The 16,468-nt window shown below is 56.6% G+C and overlaps 1 non-coding gene and 4 pseudogenes across 1 annotated transcript; all 5 read right to left on the bottom strand.

The window, feature by feature from the left end:
* Positions 1-1,294: 1,294 nt before the first annotated feature.
* Positions 1,295-1,483, bottom strand: LOC142766245 (U2 spliceosomal RNA). Its single transcript, XR_012884437.1, has one exon. It is a non-coding gene; the product is annotated as a U2 spliceosomal RNA (small nuclear RNA).
* Positions 1,484-6,207: 4,724 nt separating this feature from the next.
* LOC142766562 (U2 spliceosomal RNA) lies at positions 6,208-6,361 on the bottom strand (annotated as a pseudogene).
* Positions 6,362-9,439: 3,078 nt separating this feature from the next.
* Positions 9,440-9,614, bottom strand: LOC142766305 (U2 spliceosomal RNA; annotated as a pseudogene).
* A 3,076-nt stretch (positions 9,615-12,690) lies between these two features.
* On the bottom strand, positions 12,691-12,869 carry LOC142766364 (U2 spliceosomal RNA; annotated as a pseudogene).
* Positions 12,870-15,680: 2,811 nt separating this feature from the next.
* On the bottom strand, positions 15,681-15,852 carry LOC142766237 (U2 spliceosomal RNA; annotated as a pseudogene).
* Positions 15,853-16,468: the final 616 nt, after the last annotated feature.

The raw sequence follows: 16,468 nt of genomic DNA, 5'->3' as shown, positions 1-16,468 counted from the left end.
CCCCATTACGATAGCTTCGTCACTGCGCTCGCTGGTGTTGCTTGTTTTTGTTGACCTTCACTTGTGGCTCACACCCACTGTGGGGGATTGGCTGGTTTGTTGTTCTGCTTCTTCGACTTCTACATACTCGGCTTAGTGAAGCTGTGAGGAGTGACGAGTGGGTACGGAGGCAAAGCGCGCCCGGGGCGTGATCTCACGCGTCCTGGGGTCCACGTCGCTTCAGGTACGTGCGTGGTGCGTCCGAACGTCTAGTGCGCAATTTTCTTGGAACTTCCAGCAACTGGCAATTCCATTGAGGTGAGCGTGCGAGGATGTTCGTTGTAATTAACGAGAGCCAACGGTGGATGAGCTGGTATGAGATGGTGTTCAGAAATGAAGTGTTTGATCAACAAGGCGATGCCCGCCGTGGTGATCTGATGGCCGTAAGGTACTCGGCTGCTGACCCGCAGGTGGTGGGATCGAATCCCGGCCGCGGCGGCTGCATTTCCCTGTGCTCAGATTAGGGTGCACGTGAAAGAACCCCAGGTGGTCGAAATTTTCCCATAATCATATGGTGGTTTTGGGACGTCAAACCCCAAAGGTCAGTGGACATAGGAAAAGCACATCGGGGCTTTGCCGCTCCACCGTACAGCAGGTGTGTGCGGAGTGGGTCCTGTGGCGTTCTTTGCGATTTTAATTTGTGATGGGGAATAGTGTAGATGCGTAGACGTGGCGAGAGCACGCGTCTTCAGGTTCAGACGCCGCGTGAAGATGTGAAATAAAAATGCCTTCGCTTGCCACTGCAACTGTAAACAGAAACACCAACCAAACCCCATTTTCTAGAGGCTTTTTTTATTTTTCGTTGCGAAACGGGTGAATTCGAAAAGCGGAAATAGCTTGGCACATACATACACACTTCTACACACATACATACATACACATCGCACATGCATACACATCGTATACACACTTCTAGCTTTCCTCCGAAACAGTAATGATAATTTCCTCAATAGTTTTATTAATATGAGTAGGAACGTTAAAAAAAATAAGAAACTTGAGTATGTACGTGTGAACATAACAAAATAAAAGAGACCCTCCATATATGAAATACACACGGAAACATTTATTTTCCCAGAGCAATCGTAAGTGTAAACACAGCTAGCGCACTCCCTGCACGCGAATACCGCGTCAGCCGGGGCGGCGTGCCGCCACCGTCTCGGACACTCGACGCACCCAAGCCGTTTACCCCGGTATCATGGGTAAATCCGAACACTCCTTCTATCATTGAATTTATTGTCGAACTCACCCCGCAGGGGGTGAGTGGGCCGATCCCGGAGGTAGTGCAATACCGGGCCAACCCGTGGCGGAGGTGAAGCAAGCTTCAAGCACTCCGCCGCATCACAAAAATAAGTTTAATATCTTGGATCCAAATAGGATCCGTATCAGATATTAAGCTGATAAGAACAGATACTTTTTATTGATGTTTCATGGGGCCGTAAGTGAATGAGTCCAACTATTAGACATAGCTTTTCCCGCGACATAATTGATGTTAGCGCGATAGCCAAAACATGAAATGGCGCTTTAGAATCGACACTTTCAGGTCACTTGCAAGGACGCACTTGGGGAGTTTGCACATGGTCGGGAACGAGTTCAACCAGATTATATAATGTTAATGCATTTGCATTGTTCTAGGGACGCGCACGCACACAGTTTAATTTGACTGCCGTAAGTGTTCGTGATATATGCCTCGTGATGCGGCAATCACTTCACTAACGCAGAGTTTCTTAAATAGGCGCAGATAGGGACGCGAACATATGCGCCGAAGCACACGATCGTTCCTTGAGTCCCACGCGCCGAGGGCTCCCACGATGACGGCGTCCATGGTGACCCGCTGGTACCGGCGACGGAGAAACGCCACCACCGGCTCGTAATGAGCCAGCTTGGCGTTGCGGGCGTTCTCGAATGCATCCGGCGTATTCTCGAACGGGCACGTGACGTCGATGACAATTGCCTCTTCGCCACGCACCAGGACGAGATCCGGACGCAGGCCCGTGTCTCCGACGGCCTGGTTTTCGAAGGCCACCGTGAACTCGCGGGAGGCGGCGGTCCGGACACGGTTGACGATGGCGTCGTGGCGGGCCCGGTAGAGTGCACTGCGAGGCATGCAGTGGCACACCACATGCGGCAGCGTCTCCCTCAGGTATCCGCAGACGCGGCACCGCTGGTCCCTGTCCGGCGCGCCCCACATGCGAGCGCCGTTGAGTGGGAGCAGGTTCAGTCGGGCCCTGTGCACGAACCGCCAGTCCGCGAAGGTGGTGAAGGCGCCCGTCCGCATGAAGTGGGAACTGGCGCGATCAGCCGCCACGCAGGCCAGCACCTTCCCTTGGTTGGGGAGGTCGTGCAGGGCGCGGTCCCGTTGTCTGGCCAGTATCTCACGCAGCGTCCGCATGACGCGGCATCGGTGCTGCGGAGTTATCGTCGCGTCGCCACAGGTGAGCCGAACGCCGCCAGGATCCAGGGTCCAGGCGACGTTGTACTGGCGGGACGCTTTACGGGCATTCGTCCACACGGACCGCAACTGGTTGGCCGGGACCCGGAACCCGTCCTCAAGCGATCCGCCGAGGTACGACTCCAACTCGAAGCGGGTGACCTCCCAACCGAGGCGTGCAGTGGCGGTTGCATAGGCGTCTTCCAAGGCCATCTGCCGCAGCTCGGTGTCGGGGGACGTCAGGAGCTTGTAGGCCGAGTCGATGCGGCAGAGTTGGCTAAGCTCCGCCGCGACCGGGATCCCGACGGCACCACCAGGGGCGGAACCGTAGATATAGTTGGTGGCCGCGTTGGTCGGGAGGTAAAGCGTGCGCTTTACCAGCGGCCGAATGGCATCGTCCAGTCGGCGCCAGTCCGTCGTCGAAAGGACCCCGCACCTCATCGGGAAGTTGAGCGCCGGGTAGACGAAGGTCCGGAGGGCGTCCAGACGCTGCCACGGCGCCAACATCGATGACATGATCGCCCGGGCTTGGGCGATGGCGGACTCGACGGCGGAACCGGAGCCGGAGGGGATCCGGAAGCCGATGGGTCGTCCCAAGTACCGCTGCGGCTCGAAGTCGCGCAGTACCGAGATGGGAACGCCCGAGACTGTGAACTCCGTCGGGCGCATCCCCACAGGTGTCGATCCGACCATGTGGAAAGACGCGCACTTCGACGGGTTCAAGGACAGGCCCAGGGATGCGGCGAGGGTCTCGATCCGGTTGATGCGCTGCTGGAGTCGGCGCGGGGTCGAGGCCAGGGGAGTCAGGTCGTCCGCGTAGGCAAGGATCTTGTGGTCGGAACCTTCACCCTGCACTGCGCGGATGACCGGGTCAATCACCAAGTTAAATAAAATTCCACTTAGTGGGCAACCCTGACGCAGCCCTGCCAGGATCGGGATCGGCTCGGTTGTTCCCTCGGCCGCCAGGATGCAGGTGGTGTTGTCCCTGTAAAGGTCGCCGATTACCTCCGTAAACACGGGGCCGGCGCCAGCACCGGTCAGGGCGTCGAGCAAAGCCCGGTGCGGGACGGATCCAAACGCGTTGTTGAAGTCCAAGAGCGCCGCACACAGGTCGGGGCCTCCCGACCGGGCGATGTCGAGCCTGCGTTGTAAGATGTAGTTAAGCTCGAACACGCCGTCGTGCGGAAGGAAGCCCTTCTGGCACTTCGACAGCACGGCGTGCTCGATCATCCAGGCCTGGAGCCGGGCTGCAAGGCACTTAGCATAAAGCTTCGCAGCCGTGCAGCCAAGGGCTATGGGCCGCCAGTTGGACGGGACCTGGGGGTCTCCTCTCTTGAAAATGAGGACGGTTCTAGTTGTCCTCCAAGAGTCGGGCGTGCGTCTGTGGTGTAGACAGGCGTTGAAGAGCGCCGCCAGGAACCGTGCCTCCGGGTCGACCGTTCGCCAATGGTGGTAGGTAAGACGGTCTGCTCCGGGGGCCGTGCTCTCGGACTTGCGCAAACGCCCGAACACCTCGTCTGGTGAAAAGTTGGTCGTATCTACTCCCGCCGGGGCCGGTTCTCTTCCCAGAAGAAGGGTAGAGTCGGCCTGGCGGGCCGACCACGTGCGTCCCCAATGGTCCTGCAGATCCTGGAGCGGGATGGCGCACGTCTGGGGTTGTCCCTCCAGGATTAGCCGAACCGCGCGTCGACGGTTGCGGCGGTACAGCCGCTGTATGTCGACCGCGTTCGTTGGGTCGGGCTGGCGGCGTTGGCGACCAGGACGCACCGGTGGGAGACGCACCGCCTCGACAGCCAAGGCGACGGCCCGCGTCCATGCTTCCTCGCATTGGGCCCATGACTCGTCGGTGGGCGGGTCCCGCAGCAAGGAGCGGAGCAGGCGTGCCTGGTCCTCGAGGAGGCGCGTGTGGTCCGGTGGCATCCGGAGGGTCGCGGGGTCGGACTCGGGTTGCTCCTGTACGTCGTCGGGATCCGCCGCGGCCTCGTCCACGGACGCGGGTGGCGACGGGGAGGAGGCCGGAGACACCGGGGACCCGGGCAGAACGACCGGGGACGACCCGGCATCGAGCGGCGGCGAAGACACCGCGACGTCGTAGGAGATGGTGTCGTCGTCGTCGAGCAGAAACGCGGCGTCGCCAACGGGCGAAGCCGCCGACGAGCCGCGCGGGGCAGGAGACGCGCCATCTGACGACGACGAGGGCCCGAAGTCGTACGGTACCAGGACTTGCCTGGCGGACGACGGAGGTCTTTGTGGCGACGCAGGATCCGGCGACCGTGGTGACCCGAGAACGGGCGAGGCCACGGGAACGCCGGCAGGCGTCGGGACCCCTATCTGCGGCGTAGGTGAAGACGTGCCTCCGGCGTCACGCAAGGGCTGCTCGGAGGGGGCCGGGCTTGCGGCAGGTGATGGTGCCGGCGAACCGGGGACGGAGGCCGAGCCCACGGACGTCGACGAACCGCTGGACGACAGGTACTCGAAGGCAGACGGTTCGCCGATCGACGCGGGCGAAGAGGCCCCCGACCTGGCGGCCGGAGACGACGGGGGCCGCACCGGAGATGCGGCGTCAGAGGGCGATAGGCCCCTGAGGCGTCGCGAAGCCCGGGGTGCTGCTGGCGGCGACGAGGAACCCGATCCGGACGATGACGTGTCAGACGATGATGAGCTGACGTGGCGCACACGCCGGGCAGGCGCGCGCTCGCGAGCGGCGCCGGACGGCCCAGCCTGGTCGACGTGGCACCGCAGGTGATTGGCCAGGCCGCGCTTGGTAGTAAACGTGGCGTCGCACACGCCACAGCGACGGCGAGGCGTCTCCGTCGATGGCACGAGCGTGGCCCTTGCCAGGCAGTGGTGGTACGAGGGCCGGGACGTGAGCGGCGCGCCGCACACCGCGCACACGTAGATTCGCTCGCGCACGCGAACGCCGTGCTCGAACTCCACGTGGCGGCGCACCGACTGCGCGCGAGACGTCCAAGCGGCCCCGCTGTACCTCATACTGCAGTTGTCGACCGGGCACTGCAGCTCCGCCGGGGCCGGGAGATACACCCACAGAACGTCGCCGTCCAGGGTCGGCTGGCGTGGTTGCACCGGGGCAGAAGGGCGTGAGGACGCCGGTGCTTCGGAACCAGCCGGTCCCGGCGAGGGCGACGCAGTCGACGCCGGCGATGAAGGGCCCGCCGCGGGAGAACCCGGAGTCCCGCGCCGAGGTCGCTGAGGAGGGGGCGGTGCCGGGGAGCCAGTAGGGGCAGCAGCGTGGCGCCTCCTGGCACGACGCCCCCTCGCGGAACTCGGGCGGGCAGGATCCATGGCGGCGGTCCCGGCAGGCAGCAGGACCGGACGGCAACAGCAAGGCCAGGCAGGACCAGGCGGGCCGGGCGGTGGGCGACGACGGCGGTGCGGTCACGAGGGTGACCGTGGCCCGATGACGTCGTCAGCAGGCGGTGACGACCGGGCCGGGCATGCAGCAGGCGGCAGGCGAAGAGCCAAGCAAGGAAATGAGCTGTAGACTCTCACCAACCGCCGTCCAGCATCCGGGGGTCGCCAGGGCCAGCCAGGACGTCCAAGGCCTCCAGGGTCAGCAGGTCCGCCACGTCGAAGGTCCGAGAACGGGAAGCTCAGCCGGTCAGCAGCAGCAGCAGCAGGTGCCCCTCCGCAAGGGCAGGCGCAGCCAGGAACGTCGTCGCCTTCCCGGGGTGGCCGAGTCCCCGGGAGGGGACGCCTCTCGACCTAGGCCAGAGGATCAAAGTGGGTCAGCTTATATTAAGCTGATAAGAACAGACCAAAAATAAGTTTAATATCCGCCGCATCACAAAAATAAGTTTAATATCTTGGATCCAAATAGGATCCGTATCAGATATTAAGCTGATAAGAACAGATTGAGGTTGTCAAAAGAGGCAGCACACAAGAGAGGAAGTAGAAGTCTCGGCCTTGCTGGCCCGATCAAAGGCCGCCCGGACCTCCGGGACCACCGGGCCTGACCAAGGGTGCGGCGCCCTACCGGCTGCCCCAGCGTCCACCCTTTCTCACCAAAGGGCTTGGCCAGTCGCCATGGCTTAGAGCCATGGTGGAGCTGCATTGGAGCAGGCCGGCAGAGCAGGGGCTGGGCTGCACGTCCACCCAGGGCCGGGGAACCCTGGGCTTAGTCGGGAAGGCCGCCTTGGGCGACCACCCGCCAGCTAAGCAAGCGACCCCAGAGCTTATAGCTCAATACAGCGGTGATAGCGGGGTGAGCCTTTTGCCCACCGCGGAGCGTCACTCCCCTGCTGCCGCACCCCGAAGAGAGGCCGCAAGTGGATCCCGCAGGCATAACACCTTCGCGGGTCCAAAGACCCCAGACAGTCCTGCTGGAGAGGCCAGGCGGTCAGGGGTGGGTTCAGACCCACGCCCTAACCTCAGGACAGGGGAAGAACGTATAAGTTGCGGTGCAACTGCCCAGTCAGCTCCCGAGGGAGCCCGGTTTGGATGCACCGCAAGCGTAAGAAGGAAGCGGGAAAAGAGAAGCGAGAGGAGAAAGAAAAAAAAGAGTGAAAAGGGTTGTCCCCCCTCAAGGGGGGGCATCCAACCCCGGCCCAAAGGCCAAAAATGTAGTCCCGAGAGGTAGGACTACACTTTGATCTTAGCCAAAAGGCCGAGAAGCGATGCAATTCATTAGCACGTAATTAAAATCCATTCTTTCACACCTCGTACTTAGTTCTGGCCAAAAGCCGGGCAAACAGTAGCAAAGCAATTCCGACGTCCACCCATGCACAACCAGCATTGTGCACCGACAGCGGCAGCGCTGGCTTCACGGCATTGCTTTTATCCCCAGTCCGCTTGAAGTTTCTAGTTTCGCTTACAAACATGTTAAAACTGAAACCTTCTTTTTCCCAGAGGTCGAAGCCACGCGTGCTTGCTTGCATGCGTACTCTCTATGCGCCCATGACGTCACACCAAATGCTTGCTGGCGAACATTATCAGGCATGTCGCGAGGGATGCTACAGCATTTGTTTTAAAAACTGATGCATAGTGTACATGTCCAACTCGAGCACCAAAGTCTGGAAGGAAGGAAAAAAAAAAAAAAAAATGACTGTGCAAAATGTGAATACGTCACCCATCCAACATGGCTTCTACGCCGGCTGCCCAAGCAACGCCTCTGCAACGACGCCCACAATCATCGGCAAAAAGGTGGTGCCTTTGGCTGCTTCAGCACGCTCAACATATGCCTTGCAAGTTCCGACGTGGCGGAACACCGCACCGAGGTCGACGAAGGTCCTGCCGTGAAAGGCAGACCCGGGAATGCGTGCGAAACGTCTACCGCGTGGGTTGTGAAGCCGGTGAATGAAGGATCATGTGGCAGAGGGTGACGGAACGTGAGTGTGCGACTTGACGCTGCGATGTCGTTCAAGCGTTCAACGGGCCGGCAGGTTCTGTCTGTCGTGGTCGAAAACGTCCGAGTTTTGCTGATTCCGAGGGGTAGGAGTGCTATGGTGGCGTGTACGAGGCGCTGGTGCGGCGCTCCGTCGATCGTGCCGGACGGACATGAGGCGGCCGAAGGCGGTCGTGAAGTGGTCGCGGAAATCAGTGGAGAAGTACTCGCCTGCGCTTTTCGTCGAAGACGCGCGACAGACGGTCTTCGGGAGACACGGGTGGTTGCACAAATGCGACCGTGCGTCAACGTGCAGCCATATTCGTGGATTATTTCGCCCCATTACGATAGCTTCGTCACTGCGCTCGCTGGTGTTGCTTGTTTTTGTTGACCTTCACTTGTGGCTCACACCCACTGTGGGGGATTGGCTGGTTTGTTGTTCTGCTTCTTCGACTTCTACATACTCGGCTTAGTGAAGCTGTGAGGAGTGACGAGTGGGTACGGAGGCAAAGCGCGCCCGGGGCGTGATCTCACGCGTCCTGGGGTCCACGTCGCTTCAGGTACGTGCGTGGTGCGTCCGAACGTCTAGTGCGCAATTTTCTTGGAACTTCCAGCAACTGGCAATTCCATTGAGGTGAGCGTGCGAGGATGTTCGTTGTAATTAACGAGAGCCAACGGTGGATGAGCTGGTATGAGATGGTGTTCAGAAATGAAGTGTTTGATCAACAAGGCGATGCCCGCCGTGGTGGTCTGATGGCCGTAAGGTACTCGGCTGCTGACCCGCAGGTGGTGGGATCGAATCCCGGCCGCGGCGGCTGCATTTCCCTGTGCTCAGATTAGGGTGCACGTGAAAGAACCCCAGGTGGTCGAAATTTTCCCATAATCATATGGTGGTTTTGGGACGTCAAACCCCAAAGGTCAGTGGACATAGGAAAAGCACATCGGGGCTTTGCCGCTCCACCGTACAGCAGGTGTGTGCGGAGTGGGTCCTGTGGCGTTCTTTGCGATTTTAATTTGTGATGGGGAATAGTGTAGATGCGTAGACGTGGCGAGAGCACGCGTCTTCAGGTTCAGACGCCGCGTGAAGATGTGAAATAAAAATGCCTTCGCTTGCCACTGCAACTGTAAACAGAAACACCAACCAAACCCCATTTTCTAGAGGCTTTTTTTATTTTTCGTTGCGAAACGGGTGAATTCGAAAAGCGGAAATAGCTTGGCACATACATACACACTTCTACACACATACATACATACACATCGCACATGCATACACATCGTATACACACTTCTAGCTTTCCTCCGAAACAGTAATGATAATTTCCTCAATAGTTTTATTAATATGAGTAGGAACGTTAAAAAAAATAAGAAACTTGAGTATGTACGTGTGAACATAACAAAATAAAAGAGACCCTCCATATATGAAATACACACGGAAACATTTATTTTCCCAGAGCAATCGTAAGTGTAAACACAGCTAGCGCACTCCCTGCACGCGAATACCGCGTCAGCCGGGGCGGCGTGCCGCCACCGTCTCGGACACTCGACGCACCCAAGCCGTTTACCCCGGTATCATGGGTAAATCCGAACACTCCTTCTATCATTGAATTTATTGTCGAACTCACCCCGCAGGGGGTGAGTGGGCCGATCCCGGAGGTAGTGCAATACCGGGCCAACCCGTGGCGGAGGTGAAGCAAGCTTCAAGCACTCCGCCGCATCACAAAAATAAGTTTAATATCTTGGATCCAAATAGGATCCGTATCAGATATTAAGCTGATAAGAACAGATTGAGGTTGTCAAAAGAGGCAGCACACAAGAGAGGAAGTAGAAGTCTCGGCCTTGCTGGCCCGATCAAAGGCCGCCCGGACCTCCGGGACCACCGGGCCTGACCAAGGGTGCGGCGCCCTACCGGCTGCCCCAGCGTCCACCCTTTCTCACCAAAGGGCTTGGCCAGTCGCCATGGCTTAGAGCCATGGTGGAGCTGCATTGGAGCAGGCCGGCAGAGCAGGGGCTGGGCTGCACGTCCACCCAGGGCCGGGGAACCCTGGGCTTAGTCGGGAAGGCCGCCTTGGGCGACCACCCGCCAGCTAAGCAAGCGACCCCAGAGCTTATAGCTCAATACAGCGGTGATAGCGGGGTGAGCCTTTTGCCCACCGCGGAGCGTCACTCCCCTGCTGCCGCACCCCGAAGAGAGGCCGCAAGTGGATCCCGCAGGCATAACACCTTCGCGGGTCCAAAGACCCCAGACAGTCCTGCTGGAGAGGCCAGGCGGTCAGGGGTGGGTTCAGACCCACGCCCTAACCTCAGGACAGGGGAAGAACGTATAAGTTGCGGTGCAACTGCCCAGTCAGCTCCCGAGGGAGCCCGGTTTGGATGCACCGCAAGCGTAAGAAGGAAGCGGGAAAAGAGAAGCGAGAGGAGAAAGAAAAAAAAGAGTGAAAAGGGTTGTCCCCCCTCAAGGGGGGGCATCCAACCCCGGCCCAAAGGCCAAAAATGTAGTCCCGAGAGGTAGGACTACACTTTGATCTTAGCCAAAAGGCCGAGAAGCGATGCAATTCATTAGCACGTAATTAAAATCCATTCTTTCACACCTCGTACTTAGTTCTGGCCAAAAGCCGGGCAAACAGTAGCAAAGCAATTCCGACGTCCACCCATGCACAACCAGCATTGTGCACCGACAGCGGCAGCGCTGGCTTCACGGCATTGCTTTTATCCCCAGTCCGCTTGAAGTTTCTAGTTTCGCTTACAAACATGTTAAAACTGAAACCTTCTTTTTCCCAGAGGTCGAAGCCACGCGTGCTTGCTTGCATGCGTACTCTCTATGCGCCCATGACGTCACACCAAATGCTTGCTGGCGAACATTATCAGGCATGTCGCGAGGGATGCTACAGCATTTGTTTTAAAAACTGATGCATAGTGTACATGTCCAACTCGAGCACCAAAGTCTGGAAGGAAGGAAAAAAAAAAAAAAATGACTGTGCAAAATGTGAATACGTCACCCATCCAACATGGCTTCTACGCCGGCTGCCCAAGCAACGCCTCTGCAACGACGCCCACAATCATCGGCAAAAAGGTGGTGCCTTTGGCTGCTTCAGCACGCTCAACATATGCCTTGCAAGTTCCGACGTGGCGGAACACCGCACCGAGGTCGACGAAGGTCCTGCCGTGAAAGGCAGACCCGGGAATGCGTGCGAAACGTCTACCGCGTGGGTTGTGAAGCCGGTGAATGAAGGATCATGTGGCAGAGGGTGACGGAACGTGAGTGTGCGACTTGACGCTGCGATGTCGTTCAAGCGTTCAACGGGCCGGCAGGTTCTGTCTGTCGTGGTCGAAAACGTCCGAGTTTTGCTGATTCCGAGGGGTAGGAGTGCTATGGTGGCGTGTACGAGGCGCTGGTGCGGCGCTCCGTCGATCGTGCCGGACGGACATGAGGCGGCCGAAGGCGGTCGTGAAGTGGTCGCGGAAATCAGTGGAGAAGTACTCGCCTGCGCTTTTCGTCGAAGACGCGCGACAGACGGTCTTCGGGAGACACGGGTGGTTGCACAAATGCGACCGTGCGTCAACGTGCAGCCATATTCGTGGATTATTTCGCCCCATTACGATAGCTTCGTCACTGCGCTCGCTGGTGTTGCTTGTTTTTGTTGACCTTCACTTGTGGCTCACACCCACTGTGGGGGATTGGCTGGTTTGTTGTTCTGCTTCTTCGACTTCTACATACTCGGCTTAGTGAAGCTGTGAGGAGTGACGAGTGGGTACGGAGGCAAAGCGCGCCCGGGGCGTGATCTCACGCGTCCTGGGGTCCACGTCGCTTCAGGTACGTGCGTGGTGCGTCCGAACGTCTAGTGCGCAATTTTCTTGGAACTTCCAGCAACTGGCAATTCCATTGAGGTGAGCGTGCGAGGATGTTCGTTGTAATTAACGAGAGCCAACGGTGGATGAGCTGGTATGAGATGGTGTTCAGAAATGAAGTGTTTGATCAACAAGGCGATGCCCGCCGTGGTGGTCTGATGGCCGTAAGGTACTCGGCTGCTGACCCGCAGGTGGTGGGATCGAATCCCGGCCGCGGCGGCTGCATTTCCCTGTGCTCAGATTAGGGTGCACGTGAAAGAACCCCAGGTGGTCGAAATTTTCCCATAATCATATGGTGGTTTTGGGACGTCAAACCCCAAAGGTCAGTGGACATAGGAAAAGCACATCGGGGCTTTGCCGCTCCACCGTACAGCAGGTGTGTGCGGAGTGGGTCCTGTGGCGTTCTTTGCGATTTTAATTTGTGATGGGGAATAGTGTAGATGCGTAGACGTGGCGAGAGCACGCGTCTTCAGGTTCAGACGCCGCGTGAAGATGTGAAATAAAAATGCCTTCGCTTGCCACTGCAACTGTAAACAGAAACACCAACCAAACCCCATTTTCTAGAGGCTTTTTTTATTTTTCGTTGCGAAACGGGTGAATTCGAAAAGCGGAAATAGCTTGGCACATACATACACACTTCTACACACATACATACATACACATCGCACATGCATACACATCGTATACACACTTCTAGCTTTCCTCCGAAACAGTAATGATAATTTCCTCAATAGTTTTATTAATATGAGTAGGAACGTTAAAAAAAATAAGAAACTTGAGTATGTACGTGTGAACATAACAAAATAAAAGAGACCCTCCATATATGAAATACACACGGAAACATTTATTTTCCCAGAGCAATCGTAAGTGTAAACACAGCTAGCGCACTCCCTGCACGCGAATACCGCGTCAGCCGGGGCGGCGTGCCGCCACCGTCTCGGACACTCGACGCACCCAAGCCGTTTACCCCGGTATCATGGGTAAATCCGAACACTCCTTCTATCATTGAATTTATTGTCGAACTCACCCCGCAGGGGGTGAGTGGGCCGATCCCGGAGGTAGTGCAATACCGGGCCAACCCGTGGCGGAGGTGAAGCAAGCTTCAAGCACTCCGCCGCATCACAAAAATAAGTTTAATATCTTGGATCCAAATAGGATCCGTATCAGATATTAAGCTGATAAGAACAGAGGTTTTCAAAAATGTTAGGAACATTTCTGACCGAAAAGGAAAAACTTGTTCTCATTTTTTGTTCCTTCAACCAGAAAGGAAGAAGGTGGTGTATCGTGAACTGTGTATAGAGAAGGTGAAAATAGGAAATAGCAGGGGAGAAAAAGTGAAAGGGGCGTGTGTCGTGTAGTATCACCTCTTATTTTTGCGATGTCTTTGGGAGGGTGACTTTGTCAGCACGTGGCCCAGCGAGTGACAGTCACTTTATGGCCACGTGTGCGCAGTACACTTCCCGAGAAGCTGCAATGGTCTCGCTCACTGCAAGCTTCTTAAGTAACCGGAGATATCTCCGGCTGCAGAGTTTTTTAAAAACTCTGTCATTTGCCGGGTCCCAGGAGCCAAGCATGCCGACGACGACTGCTTCGATCGTGACTCTCTGGTAGCGGCGGAGCAAGAAGTCCCGAACTGGTTCGTATTTTCGTTCCTTTTCCAGTCGGGCTGCCTCGAGTGCTTTGAGCCGGTTGTCAAAGGGGCAGGTCACGTCGACGATGATCGCCTCTTCCCCCCTGGCGAGAACGAGGTCGGGGCGAAGGTTGGTGGTACCAACCGCTCTGTTCTCATGCGTGACCGTGAACTTCTTGCTGGCGGCTTGTTTCACCCTCGCCACAATCTTGTTGTGACGACTGGTGTAGGCCATGCTGTGGCGCATGCAGTGACCCAGGACGTGTGGCAGCGTTTCCACTGCGTAACCGCACACACGGCACCGTTTGTCGGCGGAGGTGGTCCATGGGTTGGCTCCATTCACAGGTAGGAGGTTCAGGCGTGCCCTGTGAATGAAGCGCCAGTCGCAAAAGCGGGTGAATTTGCCGGAGCGCATGAAGTGGGAGCTGCTCGGGTCTGCGGCGACGCATTCCATTGCCTTCCCTTGATTGGGCATTTCTTGAAGGAAGCGATCGCGTGCCCGCATCATTCGGACACGCAGCGTTTTCACCACTTTTCGTCGTTTCTTTGACGTGAGAGTTTCCTCTCCGTCACACGTGATGCTGGTCCCCCCGTCCTCGAAGATTTCCCAGGTGACGTGTAGCCTGCGGGAAGCCTTCCGAGCCTCGGTCCAGACGGACTGCAGTTGTGTCGGCCGTGCCTGGAAAATGCCCTCCGTTTCGCCGCTGAGGTAGCAGGCGAGCTCCTCGTTGGTGGCCTGCCTGCGAATGCGCTTGGAGACAATTTTGGTTAGCGCTTCGAAGGCAAGTTCCCGGACCTCGAGATCGGCTGAGGTCAGAAGCTTGAAGGCGTTGTCCACGCGGCAGGCGTCACTTGTGTCTGCGGCGAGGGGGATTCCAGCTGCTCCGGCCGCTGCGCTGCCGTAGAGGTAGTTGTTTGCAGCGTTACCTGGAAGATAAAGAGTTTTCTTTATCAGGGGCCGGAGTGCGTCGTCTAGGCGGGCCCATTCCGCCTTGCCCACTTGTCCGCACCGCATGGCGAAGTTGAGTGCTGGAAAGACAAAAGTTTTCAGTGCATCAATTCGCTGCCATGGGGCAAGCATGGACTCGAGCAGGGTGCGGCCGACGGAGATCGCCTCATCGACCTTAGAGCGGTCTTGGAGAAGGCTGAACCCGACGGGGCGTCCTAGAAAAGATTGACTCTCGTAGTCACTGATGCGAGGGATCTCTTCTCCGTCGACGAAGAATTTCGTGTCCCTAGTGCCTACGGGAGTCCTACCAGAGAGGTGCAGGCTTCTGCACTTCTTGGGGTTCAGCCGAAGTCCCAGCTGGCCCGCGAGAGCCGCCACGACGTTGATGCGGTCCTGCAGTTTCTGCAGTCCTGCAGTTGATGCGGTCCTGCAACTGGCAATTCCATTGAGGTGAGCGTGCGAGGATGTTCGTTGTAATTAACGAGAGCCAACGGTGGATGAGCTGGTATGAGATGGTGTTCAGAAATGAAGTGTTTGATCAACAAGGCGATGCCCGCCGTGGTGGTCTGATGGCCGTAAGGTACTCGGCTGCTGACCCGCAGGTGGTGGGATCGAATCCCGGCCGCGGCGGCTGCATTTCCCTGTGCTCAGATTAGGGTGCACGTGAAAGAACCCCAGGTGGTCGAAATTTTCCCATAATCATATGGTGGTTTTGGGACGTCAAACCCCAAAGGTCAGTGGACATAGGAAAAGCACATCGGGGCTTTGCCGCTCCACCGTACAGCAGGTGTGTGCGGAGTGGGTCCTGTGGCGTTCTTTGCGATTTTAATTTGTGATGGGGAATAGTGTAGATGCGTAGACGTGGCGAGAGCACGCGTCTTCAGGTTCAGACGCCGCGTGAAGATGTGAAATAAAAATGCCTTCGCTTGCCACTGCAACTGTAAACAGAAACACCAACCAAACCCCATTTTCTAGAGGCTTTTTTTATTTTTCGTTGCGAAACGGGTGAATTCGAAAAGCGGAAATAGCTTGGCACATACATACACACTTCTACACACATACATACATACACATCGCACATGCATACACATCGTATACACACTTCTAGCTTTCCTCCGAAACAGTAATGATAATTTCCTCAATAGTTTTATTAATATGAGTAGGAACGTTAAAAAAAATAAGAAACTTGAGTATGTACGTGTGAACATAACAAAATAAAAGAGACCCTCCATATATGAAATACACACGGAAACATTTATTTTCCCAGAGCAATCGTAAGTGTAAACACAGCTAGCGCACTCCCTGCACGCGAATACCGCGTCAGCCGGGGCGGCGTGCCGCCACCGTCTCGGACACTCGACGCACCCAAGCCGTTTACCCCGGTATCATGGGTAAATCCGAACACTCCTTCTATCATTGAATTTATTGTCGAACTCACCCCGCAGGGGGTGAGTGGGCCGATCCCGGAGGTAGTGCAATACCGGGCCAACCCGTGGCGGAGGTGAAGCAAGCTTCAAGCACTCCGCCGCATCACAAAAATAAGTTTAATATCTTGGATCCAAATAGGATCCGTATCAGATATTAAGCTGATAAGAACAGATACTACAACAAGGAGAAGTTTATTTAACTCCAAACATGTATACTCAGGTCACTGACTTATACATAATACTCAGCCGGCACTTCGGCTGGTCACAATAGTTTGGCGCGATCATTGGAGCGCCGCGTTACAGGAACAACACGTATGTGAATAGGTGCGCCTGAACGGGAAAACAATACATATGCAGTCATTTTAACAGGCTCTCCCACGCCCGACTCGCAAATTAACATGCAAGTGTGTACACTATGCACCCGGCCTACATAAAATAAATACATGCAACATTTATTAAATTTATACAATGCTACGCAGTGAGCGCTCTGCGCAGCGCGGCGGCGCTGCGCAGGGCAAGCACATTGCAGCGCGGTCGTGTGCGCATCTGCTCAAAACAGGATAAAGCTTGTTCGTTTATCGAGGGAGCAGTTAGGCTCCTGCGTGATACCCTATGTATCGCTCATTTGAAGAAAAGGGTGGGAGGTGGTGGGGAGGGGGGCCTCGGACGGCGGTCCGGAACTAAAAAAAGGTGGGAGGGGGGGGGGGGGTGTCAGTAGGGGATGATCGGGGAAACGAGCTTTCCGTTTCTCAAAAAGAAAAACTTGGTGTGCCAGCGGCGCAAAAACTTTTCCTCCCCGCCAGCTTCT

Source organism: Rhipicephalus microplus, chromosome 6 (genome assembly GCF_043290135.1).
Source record: "Rhipicephalus microplus isolate Deutch F79 chromosome 6, USDA_Rmic, whole genome shotgun sequence".
NCBI lineage: Eukaryota > Metazoa > Arthropoda > Arachnida > Ixodida > Ixodidae > Rhipicephalus > Rhipicephalus microplus.
This window is presented reverse-complemented; position numbering and strand designations above follow the sequence as displayed.